Source organism: Patagioenas fasciata, chromosome 7 (assembly GCF_037038585.1).
Source record: "Patagioenas fasciata isolate bPatFas1 chromosome 7, bPatFas1.hap1, whole genome shotgun sequence".
Classification (NCBI taxonomy): Eukaryota; Metazoa; Chordata; class Aves; order Columbiformes; family Columbidae; genus Patagioenas; species Patagioenas fasciata.
In genome coordinates, this window is record NC_092526.1 from 20,522,067 (window position 1) to 20,546,035 (window position 23,969).

General features: G+C 37.1%; 1 long non-coding RNA gene across 2 annotated transcripts; it reads right to left on the reverse strand.

Annotated features, from left to right (window-relative positions):
• Positions 1 to 10,453: 10,453 nt before the first annotated feature.
• Positions 10,454 to 20,378, reverse strand: LOC139828356 (uncharacterized). Of its 2 annotated transcripts, none has more exons than XR_011739869.1 (6): positions 19,918 to 20,378; positions 19,678 to 19,743; positions 18,645 to 18,766; positions 17,105 to 17,175; positions 10,663 to 10,807; positions 10,454 to 10,577 (listed from the first exon to the last, which is right to left on the reverse strand). It is a non-coding gene; the product is annotated as an uncharacterized lncRNA (long non-coding RNA). The 2 variants fall into 2 exon arrangements; XR_011739868.1 differs by having other exon boundaries at positions 17,105 to 17,178.
• Positions 20,379 to 23,969: the final 3,591 nt, after the last annotated feature.

Here is a 23,969-nt window from a genome sequence, read left to right on the forward strand (position 1 = left end):
GCAAGTATAACAATCTGAAAAATATCAGTCTTTAGCTTAATTTTGACTCCAGGTGCTTCATAAAAAAAAAAAAATCTGGAAAAATGATATCTCCTCTTTTTTTTTTTTTTTTTTTTTTTCCCTGCTTAGTCAGCAGTACCTCTGAGAAAGTATCAAGAAATGCTTTGTTCTCTCTTCAGAGTTTTAGACACTATTAGCACTATCTCACTATCTCACTCCTGGGAAGCCCAGGAGAACAATTTATTTCTGCTACTATTGGTAATGAAATCTCTTTCACTCTCAGGCTAAGAAGTGTAGCCCAAAGACAAGAAGATGATAGAAGCAAGCAGTCAATCTCAGTTCTTAATGCAGAGGAAAAGAAATTCATTTATACAAGATATTAAATGCTGTCATCTCCTCCTGCCGGTGCTCTTGCAAATCCAGTGGAGACAGAGGCCAGAGCGAGGTTCCTTGCAGAACGCCCTGGCAGCAGGAAAAGGCAGCCTGCAGGCCTCTTCCAAGGACATCGTAGAAACTGCATCTGTAGGACTGAAAAAGAAGTAAAGCAGCATACCAAGCTGTTCCAGGATACTTTAAAAGCTGTCAGCAATCCTGAATACTTAAACCTTTTAAATAACAGCTGTTTTTCCAAGTCAGTGTTTCCAATCCTGAGGCTACAAACCTGTTCCTTAACTAAAGTATCCTAATTCTTGCCCCTAGCCTCTACGGTAAGGCTTATCTTTCTTAAGCTTATTACTTTGGAGAAGGGCTGTAGTTTCCTGACACATCTAGTAGAAGTGCAAATGAGAGCATTCCAAACTTTCTCAGCAGATTCTCTTTCAGAACACCTTTTAATATCATACCCTTTAAAGTAAATTTCTTTTTGAAAATTTGCTGCTAGTACAAAGCAACTGGACTTAGTCTGCAGTTATGTGTTGAAAATAATTATTATTTCAAAGGTTTAAAAAGAGAACATATAATTTTCTCTATCTGAAAACTGTGTAAGTTGATGTGCATTTGAATGGAGTGAAAAAAAAAAAAACGAAAAGAAAAACATCTCAACAGTTGGTATCTTCTCCTCAATTCTCTGTATACACAAAAGAATCACTGCTCTTGGGAAAATATGTGAACATGCACAGACTTTTTGGAGTTCAAGACATTTTAGAGCATGCAGCTGCCCCTTTTAACTTCAGAGTATGCATTCATTTGATCTTGTTTTTAAATTTTAAAGATTTCAGAAGAAAAAATATCCAAACCTGAAACCTAACAACTCTACAGCTGTTCCCAAAGGTCCCACTCCCACAGCTATTTTTCGTCTTTAAAAGAAATAAGAGATATTTTGCTTAAGTCTATTTATGTAGAGGGTGTGTTTGAGGGGTTTTTTGCCTTATTTTTCTTCATGGTAGCAAAATGACACCTTTCTGTAGTATCAGTTATAGTTGTGTGCACTAACATCAGACTCTCCTCACATATCAGATCTAGGATTTTTATTCATTCTACTTAGTGTATCAGTACCATACCAATTATACTTTCTTATTAAGATGACTGCTCCCCAGTTAATCATCCAGCACTGGTAAATCAGGGTTCAACCATTCTGAATTATGAAGATGTACTGACAGCAACGCACAGAAAGTGCAACAATCTAATAGGAATTCTCAAAAATACATATTGAAGATGTCTGGAAAAATCACAGTGCAACCAGGAGAAACCCAACTTTGACAGAAGTATTCTTCAGTATAAATGTGATCTTGGGTCGTTTTTTATATAGATTAATTCTTTGTTAGATCCTCCAGTGTACGAACTGGAGAAGCTTTGAGGTACATGAGCAAGAATGTGTCAATCAGAGAACAGAATTTCTATTTTTCTTAACTCACTTCCATTTGTCTTTGCCCTTAACTTTTTGCAATCACTTGTAAACAGGTATGTGTAGACATTCACAGCAATACGCTATTCTATGAGGTCCCATAGTAAGTACATCTAACAGCACATGTTCAGACACATGCCTCACATTTTATTTACCAACCTATTTCAGTGATTTTTGCAAGGCCTGTTGCTTACACACTGAAATAACAATGTCACAGAAGCTATTTGTGCCTCTTGAGCATAGACTTCACAGAAAATAAGCCATGCCTTATTCTAGTGCTCCTACCGTTTTGCGGAGGAACAAAAGAAAAAAAAACTTATCTTCCCCACCTCATCTTTTTTAAAAACAGCTTTCTTTTTCCACATTGTATTTCCAGTGAGAAATTCTTGTACTTAGGAGAGAGCAAAGGAAGACCCCAATCACTGCTATGGACAATCTCAAGTGTTATTCTCACCTTAAATCCCTAGTCTTAGATTAGAAGACAAAATTTTGAAGTGATCCATACCAAGATTTTATCTTCTCATCATAAGTCAGGAGGTTATTTCCTTATGTTTAACTGTAGTGGCAACAAAAGTGAATCAGATTATGTACATTTACATCAGTCAAAACTACGATATCTCACTCCCAATACAAGCATGGTCAACAACAGTTATGCTTTTTCTATATCATTAATTTATTTGCTTAAGGTGCTTTTTTGCCATGTGTACTCACTATACTAGCCAGGTTATGCACCTGTTTCCTGTGCAGAGTACCCCAAAATACTGTTTCAGCCTTTCAGCACTTGCCTTCTTGACTTTGTCCTTAAGGTCTGTCTTGATACTAACATTTCATTCAGTTCATTTTTCTATGGTTCAGACACTATCCTATGCACCTTGGATTAGCCTTAGTCTTTGTGCTCAGCTTTTATGCGTTGCTAAGGTCAGCTCAGAGCCTGTCCACACACTTGGTTTTATCTCTGCTTCTCTCAACAAACTGGGACCTTTCTAACCTCTGTTTAACATATAGTATCAAGTCTGAAACCATCCACTCATTTTCAAATGGTTTAATATTGCCAAAACAGACATCCAAGGCGACATGTGCCAACTGTCTTGACCGATTCCAGCATGCACAACTCTATGACACATTGAAGCTCTCATGTGCTGTTGTCCTCTCAAATGCTTTTTCCTTCCTGTATGCATATAGGCCACAAAGGAAACAAAACAAAACAAGAAAGTAGAATGGAACAAGAAAAGAATGACCTTTTGTGCCACATCAGAGTAAAAGAAAGATAAAATTACTGTTGCCCAGGAAGCGAGTACTGAACTGCAGGGAAAACAAATGCAAGATGGGAAAACAAATATATTTCCAGTGGATATTTTTATGTTAATAATAATAAGCTGATGTAATAATAATAATAAACATTCATATGTTCACAATAATAATAACTGTTCCACTTAAACCTTTGTTTTTATATGAAGGCATGTGGCAAACATTACCTATTAGAATAACATAAATAATTTAAACAATTTACTTTAATAATATGGTCTTTTGTGTGGAAAACTTGACCAAAAGTCCTTCTCGTGATAGTCTCAGAAAGATGGTAGGTAAAACTAAAATATTCTTGTTTCATAATCCCTCAGTATGAAGCTCCTTGCTGGCTTAGACACAGCAGTATAATGCAAAAATCCATCATGCTGAAAAGAATGTCACACGGCATTTCTCCAGTCATTCCTGAGAGACGTAAAGAGCAAGATTAAGGCATCCTAAATATTTTCCTCTACAATAAAGGGTGGCTCATTAAGCACAGTGACCCTTGCTCCCTAGAGTTGGAGGGCTGTCCATCCACTGGCATTGGCTGTGTTTTAAATGGATGCCACTGCCCCTTGAAATCACATGCAGGTTATTTTAGGTGAATTATAGTAACAGAATTATTATAAACATACTCATAACACATTCTTACCAAAAGCTAGCCAGCTGCAATTTTTCTATCTGAAAATAACTGACCAATTAAAGAGCTACCCAATCTGAGTGAATCATGCCACAATCCTGGAGATTTCACCCAGACATATAACACATGTTGCCAAGGCTTCTTCTGTTCACACATTCACAAAATGATACCGCTTTCTGTGCTGATCCGTATATTCCCACCAAGACAGAGCCATAACAGTTACATGTGGCTGCAATTCAGACCTCCCAGAACGCTGGGTGAAGTGAGTAGGCTATAAAATCTTTACTTCCATCTCACTGGCTCTATCTGTGTAGAAAAGAATCAGAATCCTTTTCCGAGATACATCATCTAACTCAGTAATAATTATTTAAACTCGAGCAACAGGTCACATTAAAACCATTTTGATGCACCCTCCATTGTATTCCCCAGGACATTTTTAGCTGTCATCCATGTACAAATACAGAACGGATGGTACCCTAATGTAGACAGATAATGTGCATTTCTGAGTCACCTTTTAACATATCCATGAGCACTAAGTTGCTTTATTAACTCGTTATGTTGTCATAATTAAAAAGTTTTTACTTCTTTTCCCCAATTCTCTCTACAGGAGCAAAGAGGTCTATGTAGGATTTCTCTCCAAATTTGTCATTTATAAAGAACAGGTTACCAAAAAAAGGCACTTCCAGGGGACTGCAGCAAACATCAAATAGCCTCAGTGACTGTACTTTAAGTAAGAGTTATCAGCAATGATGATAAGCAGATAGTGATCCAGTAAACTCTCATTTCAAAACATAGTTGTCATAAAAAAACATTTTTAGAAGAGATTAAACAGATTTTCTAAAGCAAAAGCTAAACGCGATGAATTCCTCTATAGTTACAGCAGGTTAGACTGTTCAGTCATAAGAGACAATTTACAAGTATAAAAGAGTTCTAGTAGTTCACACACACATTTGGAGTTGGCACAGCTGTATATGAGCACAAAAAAAAAATGAGGTAGGACTAGAGGACATAGAGAGGTCCCTGCCAAGCAACATTATTTTGCACCTCTTAACTGGGCCACAAGGAGTTTGTAAACATTTGCTCTTGCTGGTCATGTATCCGGTGCCAGAAGTGCTGAGTGTTGCTTAAAGCCATTTTCAATAACTAAATACCAGAAGTACATTTTAATTTAATTATGGTTTGTAATACAAATGGTGGTGTGTCATAACCGTCCAATTTTCCTTTTTAAGTGCAAGCGATATGCCTGTAAGTATTTGTGTCTGAATTTCCACAGACACATAACAAGGGATGGAAATGCACACATGGCTATTAGTAGAAAGTGATGCTTCTCAGTATTTGTCGTACAATTACCATTCTCTATTAAAAGGTAAAGACATATCAGCATTGCCATGGTAAGACACTTGGATCATGCATCAGATTCTAACGTTTGAGTTTTTTTAAACTGAGCATGAGTATCTTCGTCAATTGCCAAGTTACCCGCACTTAACAAATTTTAAGATTCAAAATTATTCACTTGATATATATTTCCTCTTTGAATTAATTTGTTTTAGCCAATAAGCAGTAAGATTGGAATGCTACCACCCATGCTATGGTAATTCCCTTAGTAAGAAAAATAGCTAGAAAGGTCAAAAGCTTCTAGGGATTAATGGAAACAACTTGATTACAGATTTGGGGCAGGGAGTGGGAGGAAAAAAAAGAAAAAGTAACAGCCCTGTAACATAGCAGATAAAAACAGAACAAAGGGGAGAGCAAGATCATTTAAAATCATTCTATCTTATTTTCCTGTATGATTTTTAATATGTGCTTTTGGTCTACAATGAAACCTTTTAAAAGCAATTATGTTTACTATTTAGAAAAACAGTTGTATTGGTATGTGGTATCTTTACATGGTATCGTTATGTGGTCTGAACAATACTGAATGCACATAGTACTTTGTTATCCATTTGACTTGTAACTTACCAATCGTACTTTTTCTCCAAACCTTTCCTAAGTACTTAAGAACTAACTATTTTTTACTGGAAGGTGCTGTGTTTCCTGCCAAACAGCACTGAAACAAAAGCTGTTGCCTCCAGCCTTTGCCACTGCTAAGCAGTGTAAGATGAGCACATGCAGCACAGCCAGAGGTATAGCCGAGAGCATACTTTACCTCCATGCCGCACTAAATAATATATTGGTAAGGCAAGCACATAAGAGATTTGGTGTCTTGTAACTACTATCAGACGTGTGTCTATCAAGCTTCACATTCGTTAGTCAAATGAGACTGATGAATTAGAGAATGTTTAAATTTGTCTTCCTTTAAACAGGCACACAATGAGTGCAGCAGAGTCACAACCGGAAAACTTGACTGAGAAGAACACAGTGGTAAGATAAGCTCAGTAAAATTTAATGTTTGGGTTTTTTTTCTTTTAAATAGGCTGTCTAGTGTGGGGCCTGATACTGCTCATGTAATTAATGAGAATGAAGGGATAAAAAGAAAAAATATAAGCATGTCTTTCTTCAAGTCACATGAATAGGAATAATGCACTTTCTAGTTCTTTCTTATTAGCTATGACAATGTGTTGTTTTTGCTGGTAATATATGCAGAAGGTTGACTGAGAACCAGTGTTCTAGTGCAATTTGCCTCAAAATACTGGAACCTTGCTATATTTGCTGGAGTAGGGGTCTGCCATAATTTAGAATTGAATAATTTTGAAAGTTTTATTATTTAGATATGCATATTTGTATCAGGATAAAGGTTGGCATGTTAAATGACAACCCAAATTAATATATTTCCTCAAAATATTACTAGGCATTTGGAAGTTCTTTACACTTTGTAGTAATCAATAACATTTGAAGTTCTTGTCTTGTCTGAGCTGCTTTTGTTAAGAAGTGTCTGAAATGTAAATGAAGCAATGTTATAGATACTTGAGGCTCTGCTTACCTGCAGAAGAAACAGCAAGCTTTTCAAGTGACAGTGTCAGCAGTGGGCGCTTAGCTATCATGTGCATATTTAAAAAGTCCTTAGGGGAGAAGAGATTATTTAGTAAAGTGGCAAGTGAATATTCCAGTTGGACTAGAAGATTGTTATAGATCCCTTCCAACTGTAGTATTTTATTCTATTAGTGACCAGTTTTAGATGAGAATTTAGGCAGCTACTGGTCCTCTCTTTCACATCCCTGCCTCCCTCCCCAGAATTGCCATAAGCTAAGGGGTCAGTTCTGTAGCTTCCTCTCGATCTTGGGGGCTATTCTTCAGCAGTTTGGAAAATGCATTGAGTTGAATGAGACACAGTCTGCATTTGCAATGCATTGCTCCTTCTCTCATAATTTATGCCAAGATGGCCTATGGATCCTCATGCTAGGGATTCCTGACAGTACAGATTAATTGGAACCAGCCACCCAGGTGGGATCAAAGCAGGGCTGACTGGTACATAACAGACTCCCTGAGCCTGTCAGAGCCAAGAGCTGGAGGAAATACTATGGGAGATTACGAAAAGGAATTCTCAAATCCTGTCCTCAAAAGATTTTTGGTTTGCTGTTGGTTTTTGTTGGTTTAGTGTTATGTATATTGTTTTGGGTTTGTTTTTTTTTCTTTCCCCAACTGAAAAGAAAATCCAGCTCAATATGCAATGGCAAATGGCAGCTGTTTGACAACAGGTTGTTTTCTACTGTCAGGAGAGGACTTGCCAGCACAATATGCAAGATTATATAATCTCATGGGGATATAACTAAATGAACATGCTGACAGTATTCACAAATAGCTCTACAAGTAAACTGTATCAGTTTACTACTTTTACAATTTCTATTTACTTGTTTGATAGTGCACAAATGAAAAAGTTTACATGTAAGAAACATTAACATAGCAAGAATATGATGAAAATGCAGGTAGCCATTTTGGCAAAGGAATACACAGCAGAACTGATACGGTTTTTCTCAACAGTTCTTCTAATTACTTGTATGAATATATACACCTACTAACTGAATAAGTAGTCTGTGAACAGCAGAAGAGGAATTACCTCATTTACAACCCAAGAAGAAAAATACCATTTCAATGGTCCTACTGTGAAGACAGATTTATCAACAACTTCAGTTTAAAAAAAAAAAAAACCACAAACTGAAATTTACTGGATAATAATTCAAAAGTCTACAAAATCTACAGGCCTTCCAAAAGCTTTTTGCCCAGGAAAAGTATACATTTATCAGATTTATTACATGCAATGAAGAATTACTGTAGGCATGTTATAAAATTGATGGGAGAGGTATCCAGGAGATCCCAGAGGAAAAACCAAAACAAAAAACACAAACAAACAAACCACAAAAAAAGCCAAAGGTACAGTTTGATTGCAGTGTCTGAATGCTGTACTATCACTGGCCTCATAAAACACATTCATGCAACAGTTTTATACGTAGCATTCACAAACACCCACTTTTGAAGGACATAGAGCATTTTGGTTAGCTCCTTCACAAAAATTCCACCATCAATTTTTGCTAGAATGTCTGCTTACTAGTTAACTTAATTTGTTTGGTACTGCAATCTTCCTCTCTCCAACACACCACTTCTGGGCACAGAAGCACATTTGAGCCTCCCAAACCAAGGAAAATGAGAGGGCAGTACCCCCTGCAGAGTTCTAACCTGACTGAAACCTTTATCCTATATTGTTATTGATTTTTTTTAATATGTTGCAATTTTTATAGTCTGTTACTTGACTGTTATGAGCAGCAGTTTGGTGCAATGGGACTGAAAACATGAATGTTAGAGACTAAGTAAGTTCTACCTAAGCACAAGTCCCATACATAGGCGGGCTCCTATTCTGCAGTTCTGGGGAAGAGAACAGTCACAGACCCACAGATGTGAATTTGCCTGCAATGTCAGCAAACTGGACAGTGTAATAAGCTTATTGTCACTATGAAGGAATAAATCAGGATAAGTCTGGGGGAGAAGCGAATAGGCCAGAAGACAAACATAGCTAGAAAGCTCAGAACTAAAACCAGCAGACACAGAAGGGGGGGGGGGGGAGATACTTGATAAAGACAATATTATCTGTTCTCCCCCTCATTTGAACAAGATAATTTTAGAAGTTGCCAGTAAAAGTTAAAACCTAGAGTCGGCAGAGCCAGAAGGAAATGGTAGTAGTGATTTAGGTCAAAGTTCAAATCTGTGCTTTTCTTATTTCCTCTGTTTTCCTCCTACATTTTCATAAAGGTTAAGGCTCAACAAAGCTCAGGAAACAGTCAACGTAGCTGACAAATTTAGATATGCAGTTCTCATAAAATATTTTACTTGTAAATAAATTCCCATTAGTATTCTGCAGTGACTTAAACTACTGTTAACAAGCAGGGAAGGAAATAAAGAAGATCAGAGACCTGTCTTGGAAACAGCAGTAACAAAATGCGAAAACCTCAAATGACCATTAGGACACACCAGATTCTGTTTTGGTTTGGTTCCCCCACCCACAACCCTAAGTTTCAGAGAGAGACTTTCATTAAAATATAACTTTAGGAAGTGGCTTTGTGTCAGGTATAGGCTTACATACCAATTTAGTCCTGAAACAAAAGCAGATATTACAATTAAATCTCTCTTTGGGAGTGGGGGAAAGAGAAGTGCAGCAAATCACCAACTTTATAGAACACTGAATCTTCACACAATTTCACCTCACACAAGTCAATTCACACATGCAAACAGAGCAAATGTGTCTGTTTTATGAGTCATCTAGCAGCCATAGGTCCTAAACTAGAAAAGGGTAACAGAAGCTTCCATTCTTAGTTAAATCTAAGTTAAATTGAGAGTTCCTAGGGAGAAGGAGGTGAACTCCAGATTATTTTTGAAGGACAGCATAACATCTGCCCTAAAAAACAATAACACCAACAAAATGACTCACTAGCAATGAAACAAAACATAAAAGAATGTAGATATTACATAAGCACACTCACCTGATTTAGGAAAAGCCTGCTTCACAGTCTGATGTCAATCCTTAGATGCAGTCTAAATCAGGAGTATGTCTAACATACAGCTGTGAGTTAGGCTGAACGTTCTTGCAACTGGTGAATTTAACAGCTGTTCTTCATTTGGGGTTAAAAGTCAGACCCATTTAGCATTTTTGATAGAACGAGACAGCTGAGAACAGTCAGGGTGGTAAGGAACAGGGGTGTTACTCTTTTACTTGCAGGAAGGGAAGAGCAGTGGAGAGAACTTGCATCAGTCAAGGCAATCTGGCAGGATGTTAACCACAGTCACAACCTGGCACTGCCAAAAAGCTAATGGAGAGACAAGTCTTGGGCCAGTTTCTGGCTAGAAAGAAGGTGAACACTGTGAGCCAAGAAACTCCTTTCTGCTTTGCTCAAGGAAGTTAGACCTTGAATTTCCTCTTAAAAATATTCTTAGAATGCATCAAATACCTTGTGCTTCTCCTGTGTTTTTATCCACACAAAATATTACACATCACACTAATTGTGGTTAAAACTTGAATCAAAAACCTCCCCAAGCCCAACTGCCAACAATGCCAGTTTAAGCTCAATCAAATATAAGCACGTTAAAGGCAGTTAAACATATAACAAATTGTCTTGCTAAGAAGTGAGGGGTTAACAAATGAAAATTTTAGCTAATAGTTTGGTCTCGGTTCTCACTAACATTTCTCTTTATTGTTTTAAATGTATGTTCCTTCTATTCAAACTTATTTTGAATGAGAGATGAAAACTTACATTTGAGTATTTGCTACGTGGCAGAAAAACCTCGAAATCAAAGCTCTTGGGAGCTGATTTCAGGAAACGGGTAGCAGATTTCAGCAAGTGGTGCAAAATGATGGAATGGTAATTTTCATTCCCAAGCGTACTGTAAGAAAGATGTAATAAGCCTTTGTGAGAACACAGAGAGTCAAATGATCAGAAAGATTTGATATCAGCACTTAGTAATTTACCTGCCAGAAGAGTTATGGTGCAATTAGGAGCACTGCACCAGGATGTGCTTCCAAGTACTCTCCCAGCTAACGCAGTCGCCCTTCTGTCTCCTGGCTGCTTTAAAATGCTGTGTCTTGTTCCACAATACTGACAGCTGTATCAAATCTAAAAGAAACCAGCAGTCACCTGTCACAACACCTTTCAGTGCAGCACACACTGATTACCAGGCACTCATTCATTAGCCCCACTTTGTTTGAAATTCTCCCTAATAGTATGCTTGCTGCTTTTCCATTCATGATAGACAGCGATTCTCCTAGCAAGCTTAAGAATAAAATATCTGAATACCACCCTTAATTCACTCTTTAATTAACATAGTTCTGTTGTATGAACACACTGAATCTTTTCATTGACTCTTACTGGATCTGGTCTTACTGGATCTCACTTTCCATTGGGAAGTGTCTTCTGTCCTGGCCACCAGCTGGTGCCCTGGCCTGTCCCATGACCCACGAGGGCTCTAGCGCTGCCCTGTGGTGGCCTGTGCTGGCACAGTGCCGCCCATCTCTGACACAGGTACATGTTGCACTGCAGGGCACGCTGGAGCTGGCAGACTTGCCCCTGCAGAAGGGCTCCGTGGAGCTCCTCAAGCAGAGATGGGAGTCCGTCAATGCTACAAGACCTGGCCCGACGCTCCAGTGCTCACCAGCCCCACAGTCCCCGGCGCTGGGTAAGATCAGCCGCAGCAGCACCGTGGAGAAAGTGCCAGCAGACAGCAGGAGGGAGGATGTGTTCAAGGAGGAGACCCTCGGCAGCCCTCAGCAGATCGACCACTTCCCCACCACTGTGGAGGAGCTGCGGAGCCACTTTGAGGCCCTGGGTGGCAAAAAGGTAAATGCCTGGGCTGCGTGGACACCTGGAGGGAGTGGGGTTGGCCCCAGGGCTGCAGGACAGTTTTCCCAGCCTCACAACAACCCAGGATGGGCAGCACCAGCCACAGCTCTTGTCAATGTCCTGTGAACAATTTGCATCAGTACATTAATACAAGAGTTCTATAGCTTTCCCTGTTCCATAATGTTATTGGTCTGGATCATTTTAATGGGTGCTGATCTGCCAGGTAAGCCAGTGTGCAATTGTGCTTGGCTGGTGCTTTTTAGGACAGGAGAAAACCAAGACATTTTGGCCCGAGAGAAGAATTCTCAAATGAAACTATTTGCAAACACTCCAAAACTTTCAGAAGCAATTGCTTCTTATTTGTAGAACTGTATTGAATCCCTTTCAACTGAGAAACCTGTTGTCACTTCACCCATTGGCTTTCACTGGCATAATGTGACAGGCCTGGACAAACTGCAGCATTATTTGTCCTCAGACTTATCTGTGATTTCTTTGAACTATTTGGGGATAAGCTAATCTATTTTTAAGCTTAAAAAATGTTTCAGACAAGTATAGGATACTGATAAGGTTATTAGCAATCTTAATGAGGGCAACTTCATTCATTTTTGTGGCTAAAAGGTCTTACACCCTGCTTTCCCTCTTCTGCATGAAAACTAAAATGTCCCTGCAGGTTGTGGTTGCTGATGAAATATTTTATGCCTTCCATGTTAAAATTCCTCACTTTTTGTTCAGTTAACAAATTTAAATACATAAATAATCAATCCCCTTTAAATAATTTTTACCCCACTGCTCAAAGATATGCTAAAACTTGATGTCACTTCTCTGCGTTCTACCACCTCCTAACTGCTGCAGGATAACACTGTCAGTCCATGTAATCAGTCATTTACCCATTTAATTTTAATGCCCAGAGTGATTTAAACATGGCTTTCTGGTCCAGAAGCTAGAGTTCAGAATAATGCATGCTGACTGTGATATAATTCATACACAAAATCCTGCTATTAAAAGATATTAGAAAGCTTTTTTATGTGAACAGTAAAATAAAAATTCATGTGATTCATGAAAAATCTTTTCATTGGCTTTAGATACATAACACAAAAAGTAGTAGGTACCAATAAAATAAAGGTTAAAACTTTATGGGATTATTGAGCACTTTAAAGACCATAGAAAGTAGTCATAGACTGCTGCTAAGTGGCGTTTTAAGGTAGAGAGACCTTTTTGGTTGATCTTAGTAATTTTTTAATAACAGCAGAATAAACTTTGTTTTCCCTATGAAGCAATACGTTTGCCATTGCAGACGTGACTATTCTTGTAGGAGCAATTTGGTTCTTTTTTTTAACATACCGATAGGAAGAGAAATAATTTTTTTTTTACTTAAACAGCATTCTTCCCTTGACAGGACTGCAAACCTTCATCTTCAAAATAGTTACCAAGGAGGTAAAAGAACTCCTTATTCCCAGTCTCAGAATTGTTATCCCAATTAAAAATGACTTTCTTAGAGTTTCTTTGCAAAATCTACTACTGTTCCACCTGCAAATGCTTTGAATTCACGTGCAACTTAGAATCTGACTATTAGGATAACTACTTCACTGATGAACTTAATAAAAATAATTTCCAAGTATATCTCTTTTTGACAGGTGGTCCTCCAAGTGAAAATATATTGCTTCTTATACAAAAGGGAAGCAAAGGCTGAGTAAACAGAGTGGGAGGTGGGAGAAAAAGAGTCAAGGAAGTGTTACTTTCCTCTTCCTTATTATTTGTTTGCCAAGAGCACTGCATATGAAATGTATTTGAGTAGAGCTCTAGTACAATATTTTTTTCCCCTCTGGCCAGCCAGAAGTGAAAAAAGAGGTGTACTCTCTACAGATCACACTGTCTTGCCAAGTCACTGAAACTCAGGCAGGAATTGCAACTGTTAAGATTGGTATCTTGCAAAAATATTGAAAAGCAGATGATGCTTACAAAGTGGGAAGTGACAAGGGGTGGAAAAGCGTGAGGAACAGGTCCTTTTTCACAATTCAAGTGGAAAAGCTTGAATTCCGTGATTCTGTTCAGGTGGCTGTCTTAGGAAACAAGATATATATCGCCTTTGAGGATTTATTTCCCCAGCATTGTAAAACATCTTGAGGTTTCCAAGATGCAATCAATATGAAACATAGACAAATGGAATCTGCATCATAGAAGATGCAGATGTAAGCATTACTATTTTTACTTCAAAAGAAAAATTTGAAAGTGAGTCTACAAAAAACATTGGCATTCACACCAAGGGTTTCTGATACTGAAGAAGTCTGGGTACTTAAATGCGGGTCATTCACATACAAATCTTGGCAACACAGACCAAAAGCAGGACTGACAAGGTTTCAAAAAAAATGTGTGAAGTCCGAAGGCATAGGAGTTCTGTGAAAAGGTAGATTAGTTCAGTAACATGAAAAGTCAGAGCCAAAAAAATGCTGGTGCTAACAATGGCATCAACACCTATGTCCAAGATCTAATGGCACAGAAAACATGTAGAAACTACTGATTCATCCACTAGCAACAGTGAACAAGCATGAAAAAAATAAAATAATGTGAGATAAATATGATCCCCAGCAATCTGAGCCTTCGCCTGTATAAAGCCTGGACTTTGTATCATATTTTAAATTAATATACTGAAAGTATTTCAAGGTGGACATTAAGCATTTGATGTGTATCTGGTTAACGATAACGGCCCCAGATGTTAGAGGTGACAAAGGCATTTATTAATATTAATGAATGTTAAGTATTTTAGTAGTTAAATATTACACAATGAGACAAGATACTTGTCATGAAAAACAATAGCAATTTACTATGCCTTCAGAAGATACATTTTTACTATGGTTCTATCAAGTAAGCAGTGAGACAAGAAAATACTCATGTTACGATATAATGCAAGGGTATGTAAAGGTTCTAGCAAACTGTTTAAGATCCAGTCTCTTTTATTTAGCCATAGGACATTTCCAGGGGCAGGAGGAGTGAAGGACAAGGAATGATCTGATGCATTTTCCTTGCATTTTTCAAGTGCTTTCACCCAGAAGCAATAGAGGAGGTTAGAACAAAGTTAGTAATGGCTATATCTAAATCCAAGAGAAAGCTACAGAAATCACAGTGGAATTTTTAAAATTTAAACAAAACGTCTTTTAAGGCTCAGTGCCAGCTAACTATATTACAGTTATCTTATGCACAAATGAACATGCTCGTTAGCCTTATGCTCAGAAAAAGACTGCCAACTGGTGTAATCCTTCCTGCTTAAATGGAATATCTCTTGACAAATCAGACTTTCAAGGCCAGGGACCGTCTTACATTATTCCATAGGAAACACAGGTTTTATTCTAAGAAGGCAAAACATCACTGATTAATCATTCTAAAAACTTTCATTCAGGTTGCATTTCCGTTGCAGTGCCGTTATTTGTATATGTACAAAATCAGTAGAGAAAAATCAGGGCAATGAAACAATATTAGACTATGAAGTGACTTCTAAACAATTAGATCAATCACATAAAGAACTCCCTGCTGGTTCAAAAGTGAAAGACAAATGTAGGCTTTTGGCATATTTTTCTTCCTGGTGGCTACATGGTGAACTATACCAAATCCTAATTATTTGAATGGAATTAACACCTCCTATTGCAATAAGTTAATACAAAAAAAGAGTAAATAGAGTCAGGAACTAAGTTTAATAATTTTGAAGCTAAGTCACTGGTGAAGCCAAAGTACTTTTGCCTCAGTTTATCCTAGTAGAACTTAGATGTATTTCCTTCTTAGGAGTATTAATAAGTTAATAATTGAGTCTATTGCTGGAGCCTTTTAATGAAAGCCTCTAGGTTTCAGGCCTGTCCATATCTTTCCATTAGTTAAAAATAAACTGATGTCCCATTCTGATACAATGGTATTTTCCCCTTTCCTATAGGAAAAAATCTCTTTCCTAGGAAGTAACAATGTATTAAAACGTCAGTTTACCATACTGACTTAGCACTTCCATGAAACATGTACTTTAGTTTATTAGCACTCAAAGACATTAAAGCAACTGAGGCCTGTGTTTGCTGGAAAGTGATTATGCATGTTTTTCTTAAAATATGTTAAAACATCCCAACTGAGAAAGTAATTTCATGCTTACTTTTTAGAGAAACTTATTGAAAAAAAACCACTAAGACCATTCATTTAAGTAATCTGGTGTATGTTCATTAAACTGTGCCCTTTGCAGGAAACGTGAACTGCTGCCAGAAAGTAAATGAACAGATGTTTAATGTAAAAGGTTAGACTTTCATTGAAATTGTTTAAACAAGCAGCATCTTTCTTCCCCTAACACTCTCAGAAACATTTATATTAGTTTAGCAAAGCCATGTAATGCAGAAAAGCAGAGAAACCCCACGACAGCTGCAGGTCAGTGTTGTACCTTGTTAGCATTTGCGTAATTCATATTTTTGTTATGGATGAATGAAAGCAAATAGTGAGGAGTGCATAGGATGGCCAAATGAGTACTCATGCTGAAAAGCTTGATATTGAAGGAAGTGTTGTATGGTCAGCCTTCTGGATTTTGGCTTCATCTCTTTCTTAGCTCTTTCTTTTTATGACACAATGCATTCTGTCCCTTGGTTTTCATGAACTTTTTGTAATGGCAAAAGATTCTTCAACAAGGAAGGACCACAGTGTCTGTGTTCATGAAGAACATATGTCATTAGCATGAAGAACAGGTTTTGGTGAAAATTCCCATTCTTTTTTTCTTTTTCTCTTTCCCCTTAAAGGAAAACTTTTCTTCTGTGCTTTTACTTTCTCAGTAAATATATCAGGTCTTTACAGGTACTTTACAAATCATCTGAAGAAACAAGCCCTTTCCAACTTCGGTTATTCTTACTTATCTCTGGACTGGACTGGCTTTATACAGTTTGGAAGATGTATAAAATTTTTGCCTTTGTACAAACTGGACATGTTGACAGAGTTCTCCCTGATCTCTACAATGGTTTATACCAGGGAAAGCAACTGTTCGATGCTGGGAATGGAGCTTTCCAAAGCTCCTTTGTTCACCAACAGTCCCACAAACTATTGCAGTATATACACACGTGTACATATACGTATAGGTCTCTGTAGTTCCTTCCTGTTTAATCAGTGAATTGGCAGTGATTCACATTCCAAAGCAGTGTATCACCTGCAGTTCTTCAGTTCTTCTGAGCTGTCTTCTCTGCGTTAGTTACACTGTTGCACTGTTTCCTGGAGAGCACACTGGCCTTCCTCAAGATGTTACACAAAACTGGATTTGAAATCAGCACAAATGATTCACAAATGTTTCACATCTGTGACAACTCAACATTTCAGACTTTCTTCTCCACCACATCCCTGTTAACTAGTTTCTCTAGTGGCCTGTGCCACTAGTTTAGCTAGTTGCGTAATTATTAACTATGCTTAGGCCAAATATTTGAATGTTTTCAAAATAAAAAGTTATAATACTTTCCTTTAACAGGCCCTCAAGAATTCTTCTATCCTTCTGCCCTCAATTCAGCTTTACCATTTTTATGCTCTATTTGGAGGTTTGTACAGCAGAGGAAACGATCTGTAACAGGATCTCACCTTAAAGAGTAGAATCATCCACTTCCTCATAGTGAGAGACGTTAGGGTTTGAGTTATGGCCATGAAGAAGCCTGCTAGAAAGAAAGTAGGACAGATCAGTTGGAAAAATGAAACTTGTGTGTTACCAACCCCTTATGAGAAATTAAATTTGAGTTTAATCTCATCTACATATAAAATGCTGTTGAGCAGGCTGCATTTTTGTAAGGAACAGGATGGGATGGACTATAGTCATATGCTCTCAACTAAACTTCTCAAAGGAAGTCTCCTTTGTGCTGAGATTTAATAGATTTTTTTTTGCTTTGCAACGTTGTTGTTCCTTACTGCTTATTCAGTATCCATGAAGATTCATCACGTATCAAGTGCTGCGGATGAGGGTGGATTATTTTTAGGATCCCTTGTCTTCCACAAATTGCAATGATTTCAGGTGTGGGTCTCATTTTTGTCTGATTATTGTCTGGCTCTATTCCCCACATTCTTTCTGCCCCACTCTTAAAAAGACTTCTTCCCTGGTTTTTTTGGCTATTGTATTTTTAATTTAAATAAGCACTTTTCATCTGTTATGATGAGTTGAGTCTTTTGCAGAGTACGGTTAGCTAATAGAAAAAGCTTTTGATGGTGCATCTAACACCGCTTCCTAGGATGAATGGCTTCCCTAGGAAGGCAGTCTAAAAATCTGAAAGTTCTTTCTGGAACAGGGAAGCATTTAAATAGAAGCATTTAAAAAGCACGAAGCACATTTTCTCTACAAGATTAAGTCTTTTTTTTTTTTTTTTTAAATGCTGTTGAACACTATCATACTTCCATCATTACCTGGTAACAGATAACCCTAAAAAATTGCATGTATCCACAGCAGTTTAACAGGTATTGTAAAAGTCTAGAAAGTGAGAAAAGTGCATAGCCAAAAAGACTTTTTAGTAATACAAGTCTTCTGATTGTTTTTAAGATATTTTCAGGACTTCTACCTGTATCACTGTAGATATGATGCTGTTTTGCCTTTAGTTCTTTCAGCAAAGAACAGTGAAGTTTAAGAGAAATATTTTATTTTGTGCTAACTGAAGTTCTGCAGTTGATCCTGTAATTTGGAAATGGAGTAAACACAGAACCCCATTCACTTCAGGAAAACTGAAAGAACTAAAAGTATCAGGTTGGGTTTTTCTTTCGAAGTGCTAATAGTTTAATCTAAGGCTAGTTGTAGCAGTAGGATAGAAGTGTCTTTGTGTGTTTCTATATGCAACATTAGAAATGATACTGATGAAAGAACACTAAGATGTATGGAAAGAAATACAACATTGACTCACTTTGCTCTTCCTCCTTGTTTCTTGGGAGGATTTAGGGGAGAGTGATTTATTTATTTATCTATCATCTATCTATTTATTTGTTTTAACTTTTCACAGTGCACTGTAAGCTTTGGTGGTTTCAGGAAGAAAGTAGATTTTGAAAGAACGTAACTTCATTTTTTAAAGCTGTTAATTTTATTCCGAGCAGATAGGAAATTTTGTATTTTTAATAGTTCTTTAGAGGATGATCTAGCAGAAATTACCTTCTTGTCAGTTCAGGGTTATAGCAGACTGATAAGTCTTTGGCTAAAGTCTCCAGAAGACAGAGAAAAGCAGAGAAGCTCTGTTTTCCATATGCAGACACCACCTCTAATCCAATTGTGTCCTATTAAGCAAGCACACCAAGAGAAAGGAGAGAGAAGGAAAATGACCCTTGAGGCTTCTTAGGAAAGGTACACACACTTACAAAGGATCACAAAAGGGTGCTTCCTTAAAGATATGATTGCTTAGAAATAACTCAGAAATTGGGTGTTGTAGAAATAACCTTTAACATTTTAAAATCTGCAGAGATCAATAAAGTTAAAACCTTTTAACTTAGATGTTGTATGTGTTGTCCATTGAGTTTTGTAGAGTTTAATCTTGAGGGTGAGGAATTGTGCTTTTTGGGTCATAAAAAAAATTACCTCTTCTCTTTTCAGACACAGAAGCCAGTAAATACCTTGCTTTACACAAGTCTATTTTTGTTGTGTGGTCTCTGGTCTATTAGCCAGCGGCATCGGAGCTTGATAACCTCTGTGGGAAACTGACCGTAAAGCACTTGAGAAGGCACGGCTCCTTTCCTTGGTCAGTGGCCAGAAAATGATGTTTGGAAAAGTATGTTTCATTTATAACATATTCTTTAACTTCATCTCCACACCTAGTTTAGTTTTAGTTTGCAATATTTTATAGATAATACTTCTTATCCTAAGTAACTTCTTAAGTATTTGTCACTTGTGGCAGAAAGCAACAAATCTTAAAACATTTTCCCCATCATTCTGTCTGCTGGTATTTGAAACAATTTACCAGCCTGTAGTATCTTAATCAATTCTTGAAGCATGAAAATGATGTGGAAAGATAAAAAGTAAATATGTCCATTACTAGCATGTCTTGGGAAACAACACTTGGAGGAAAACATAACATCTCAGTCAAGTTGATTAGGAAGGAAATAAGCTTGTGACAAAGTCTGAGGAATACACCGGTGGTGGTAGGCAGGGGAGAGCAGATCCATAAATGAAACAGGAGGGAAAGAGAGATTACCTGCTGTTGCAGAGTACAATGTGTAATGTCAACTGAACAACTTCAAGTTAACAATCCAATAAGCACCTGTACCAAAACATACAATTACTATTTCAGTAGCCTATTAAATATGTAAAATAAAATCCTCAATATGTCTATTCCTGTTATCTTTCCTCCAAACTGTCTAACGCTTGTGAGCACAAACTGTTAACAATTCTGTTATTCTCTGGCAGTATCTAGGAGAAAGAGAAATGGACTCACCATGTGTTCTGAAGTTGTTGTCACGAGGGTAATGGATCTAAAATATCCATCCTCAGGAGTTTCATGCTACTGTTCTGAACCTTCATGAAAGCAGAACAGTTCCTGGGTTTTCAAAGAGAAGTAGAGCATAGAATACTTTCCATCTTAATGTGTCCAAGAAATGGGTAGTACCAATATATGGGTAGATCTCAACATGGGCCTTTAGAGTGCAGAAGGTACAAATGACCTGCTAAATACACTTTACTACATCAGCTGTCTTAATAGAACAGAACCTTCAGGGGTTGCTTTCACAAATAAGATCTCTCGTGTGCTTCTGTTTGTGCTCCTTTAGCTCTGTGTCTTCTCCCTTTCGTCAACTCTTCTTTTGCTCTGGTGTCTCTTTCAGAAAAAATTTTGTAAAGACGGGATCCTTTTTTAGATGTTTGCTGTCTAGATTTAAATTAACATGGCACGCTATCTTAAAGCTGAGCAATCTCTAGGCAGCTAACAAACGAGAAAGAAAAATTAAAAGAAAATACCATTGCCATCCTTTAACCCATCTCTTTTTTCTCTCTTCTGTGTCATGGTGCAATATTTATTTCAACTGCAAGACTTGATTAACAAGAATGGAACAGTAGATGTTACCCAGGATTAGGCAGTTCGTGAAGTTTTTATAACCAGGAGTGTTCAAGCTATGCATTATTTTTCTCTGAAGCTTTTTATATGAGGTTCTGTCACAGATAATAAATATCATTGCTGGACTATGGGTATGAAAATGTTCTAGTAATCCTAGTTTCAAGAATCTCCTTAGTTATGCCCACTGTCTCAGACTCTCCAGCATTTACTGTAATTTATAGCCACATCTCGTACTTAATGACCTCTTTATATGCCCATTGCTAATCTTCCATTCTACAATATCTATTTCATTTTCTCTTATTACTAATTTTCAAACATCAGCCTAGTACCTGACAAAAGAAAATGCTATTCCTTAAAAATATGGAATGCTGATAATACAAAATTTTACTATATTTTATAGATAGTAATATTGTGTGGAAAAAAAACTAGTTTAAAAACATGCAACGAATATTAGATTAAAAAAACATTTACTTTAGATAATTACTCGAGCCCATATAAGCATTGTATTAAAAACAAAACAAACAAACAAACAAAAACAGAAAAACAAACAAACAAAAAAGAAAAACAAACAAACAAACAAACAAACAAACAAGAAGAAGAAGGAACTTAATTAGGCTCACTGAGAAAAAGTTTATATGGAATTTTAAATTCAGGACTGCTAGAGACTTCACCAAAAGCTCCAAGCACGTATCTCTCTGGTGATGTGCAGACAACTTAGAAGGTTCACTTGATGTGCCCTGTATTATTACTGAATGAATGAAAAGTTATGGGCACTTGCACATATAGTACTTACTGTAGTGTTGGAAGAAATATCAGAGAGCGCATCGTATGTTTAAAGCTTTAAATGTGTCAGCTAGTTGGAGCTTTCACTAAGGGAGAGATTGCCTTTAGTCAGACTAAGCCTGTGCAGTTTTCTTTTTGCTCTTGACTACAACAGAGGGATCTGCCTCAGTGGCTTGAACAACTGAAGGAAAAAGCTACTTCTGTCCTGCTTCTAAAAGTGGTATCAGCGGACTCTGGGAACTAGCATGCTCAGTGTTACTGGAAAATTATCAAATCTTAGAAGCCAGGCAATATTTTGGAAGGAAACAAAGCGACAAAGCGGAGGGTTGTAGGAGATGGTTGGTGTATGTGAGAATGTGGAGCTGAAATAGAGCGCCTACTAAGAACTAGAAATATTAGTCATTGTGTAAGTAATTTGCTTCCCCACTCTGCTAGTGCTTTGGTTTCTGCTTTGTTGGTTTTCTGTTACACACCATAAGATACTTCTAATAATTTCCAGCTATTTAAAATAATCACAAAAATCATGAAGTAGCAAATGACTGTGGAAAATGACAATAGAAAGAATGTAAATGACTGCAGGAATACTAGACACAAAATGATCATGTTAGAAAGTACCACTTTCAAAATCATAATTCTGTTTTCCTTAAAGGCAGAGACACACATTGAGATAAATGGTATAAACTGATTCACCTCTGAATCTAAGTAAATTTCAGCATGAGAATGTGCAAGGAAAAGCATATATTGTCAGTGAATTTACAAGAAACAAACAAACAAAAACCCCAAGCCCACACATGCTCTCATGAAACTCATGATAACATTTTTTTTCTAGGCCCATACCTGCAATTAACAGTAGCACTAAAATATAACAGTTCCTAAATTTCCACTGTAAGGGTGAAAACACCGAGTTATAAAATTACATCCCTGAATATGCATTGTAAGGGGAAAGGAAAAAAAGATAGTAACAAATGTACAGACTTAGAGCTGACACAGAAATTGAGTATAGAGCAGTGTTCCTTTCAAAACTGAAATGCAAAGAGGGTATTAAGTTTATTGTGGAAGCTTTAAACAAAACTTTGTGCTAAAACAGAGTAGGGTTATTTACAAAAGTGTTTTGGTAAAACTTTTATTCAATTACTTTGGAATTATTCTATAAATAGAAAGGACAAGTTATGTTTGATTGAAATTTTTTGTTTATGTATGTAAATAAAAAAGTGAAAAAATAAAAACCCAAGGGGAGACAGTAGAGGAAAGCTACTGTATTTCATTTTTGCTATGTTTCAAATCTTAATTTGTTCCTGCTATTTGGTGAGATAGCATTTTATGCTGCCACAGGGTGTGATTTTGGAAAAAGAACTCTGACATTATTCTTGGTTACTAACCACACTGGTTTAGAAAACAGTTTCCATTGACTTGAAGCAAGCCTGAAAATTGTAGTCTGTTACTACTGGTTACAAATCTGTGCTGCCTGTACCCTCTCCAGACTTTTGTTGCTGTTCTTCCTATTTCACATTAAACATAGTCTCAGATCTGGACTTTTTATTCTGCATGTTTTGCTGGCAATGTATTGCCAGTGATTTATATAGACTTCTAGTATCAACTTAGTGTAAATTTTGTTTGATTTTTATGTGATTTTATTTCAATTTGCTTTAAAAAGCTGTAGTAAGATGTACCTCTCCTGAGTTTTCTATTCTGCAGTTTTCATAAATTTTATCTTGATTTAGTTTCTTACAGATATTGTAGCTGGCCCACTTCACATGATGTTACTCAATCAATGTAGTAACACATGCTTGAAAAAGGCTCATTAAAGTATGTTTGGTCACTGTCAAATTACTTAACTGTGGCCTCAGTTTCTGTATGTGCCTCTAAAACACAGAATGCTTTTGTCCTCCAAAAATGCCAGTAGAAATGGACCATGATACAGTATTGGTTTAGGAAGGGAAGCTTGTGCAGCTACTGCATGTCCTATTGTTATTAATGTAATCCATAGTCCAGTTGCTGGTTTAGCACAAATATTCATCATCACACTGTGAAAACTGCTATAATATTTCATACAATGAGCTGCATGTAACTGATGTTCTTTCCATGGGACAGAGTCTGAACAGCTCAATAATTTAATGTATGCCAAACCCTGTTAACAAAGAAAATATTTTCCCTTTTTAGCTCAATGTATTAGGCCATTGCTTTTTTGAGCAGTAAGACCAGGGACCCTGTATCAATTTTGCTATGGTTATAAATGGCAAACCAGTGGGAGTTTTGGTAATCAAGAGTGAAATCTATAGGAATTTCAAAGCGGAATTTAGCCCCTTGATGTTTTTTCTTAGTGTAGAGCTTCATTCGGAGATGGCAATTCTGCAAATAAATCTTCTTTTTCTTCAGGTTGGCAACAAGCTCTTTTCAGGGTCTCTGTTCCATGTATAGAGCAGAGTTATTTTATATCCTTCGTCCAGATGAAAATACTGTCTCATTTTAAAACTGTCTGTAACAGCTGAAAAGGATAAACATCTCTGGAGCTGGGGATAAAATGAATGAGCAGGTTCCAGGCAGCCATAGGGTTTTTTAAAGTCTCTTGAGAAATTCTGTCTTAGCGAAGTGGTGCATTGCAGAGAATCAACCTGGAATCGTGGCTCTGTCTCAACAGTTTACTTACTGGCTTC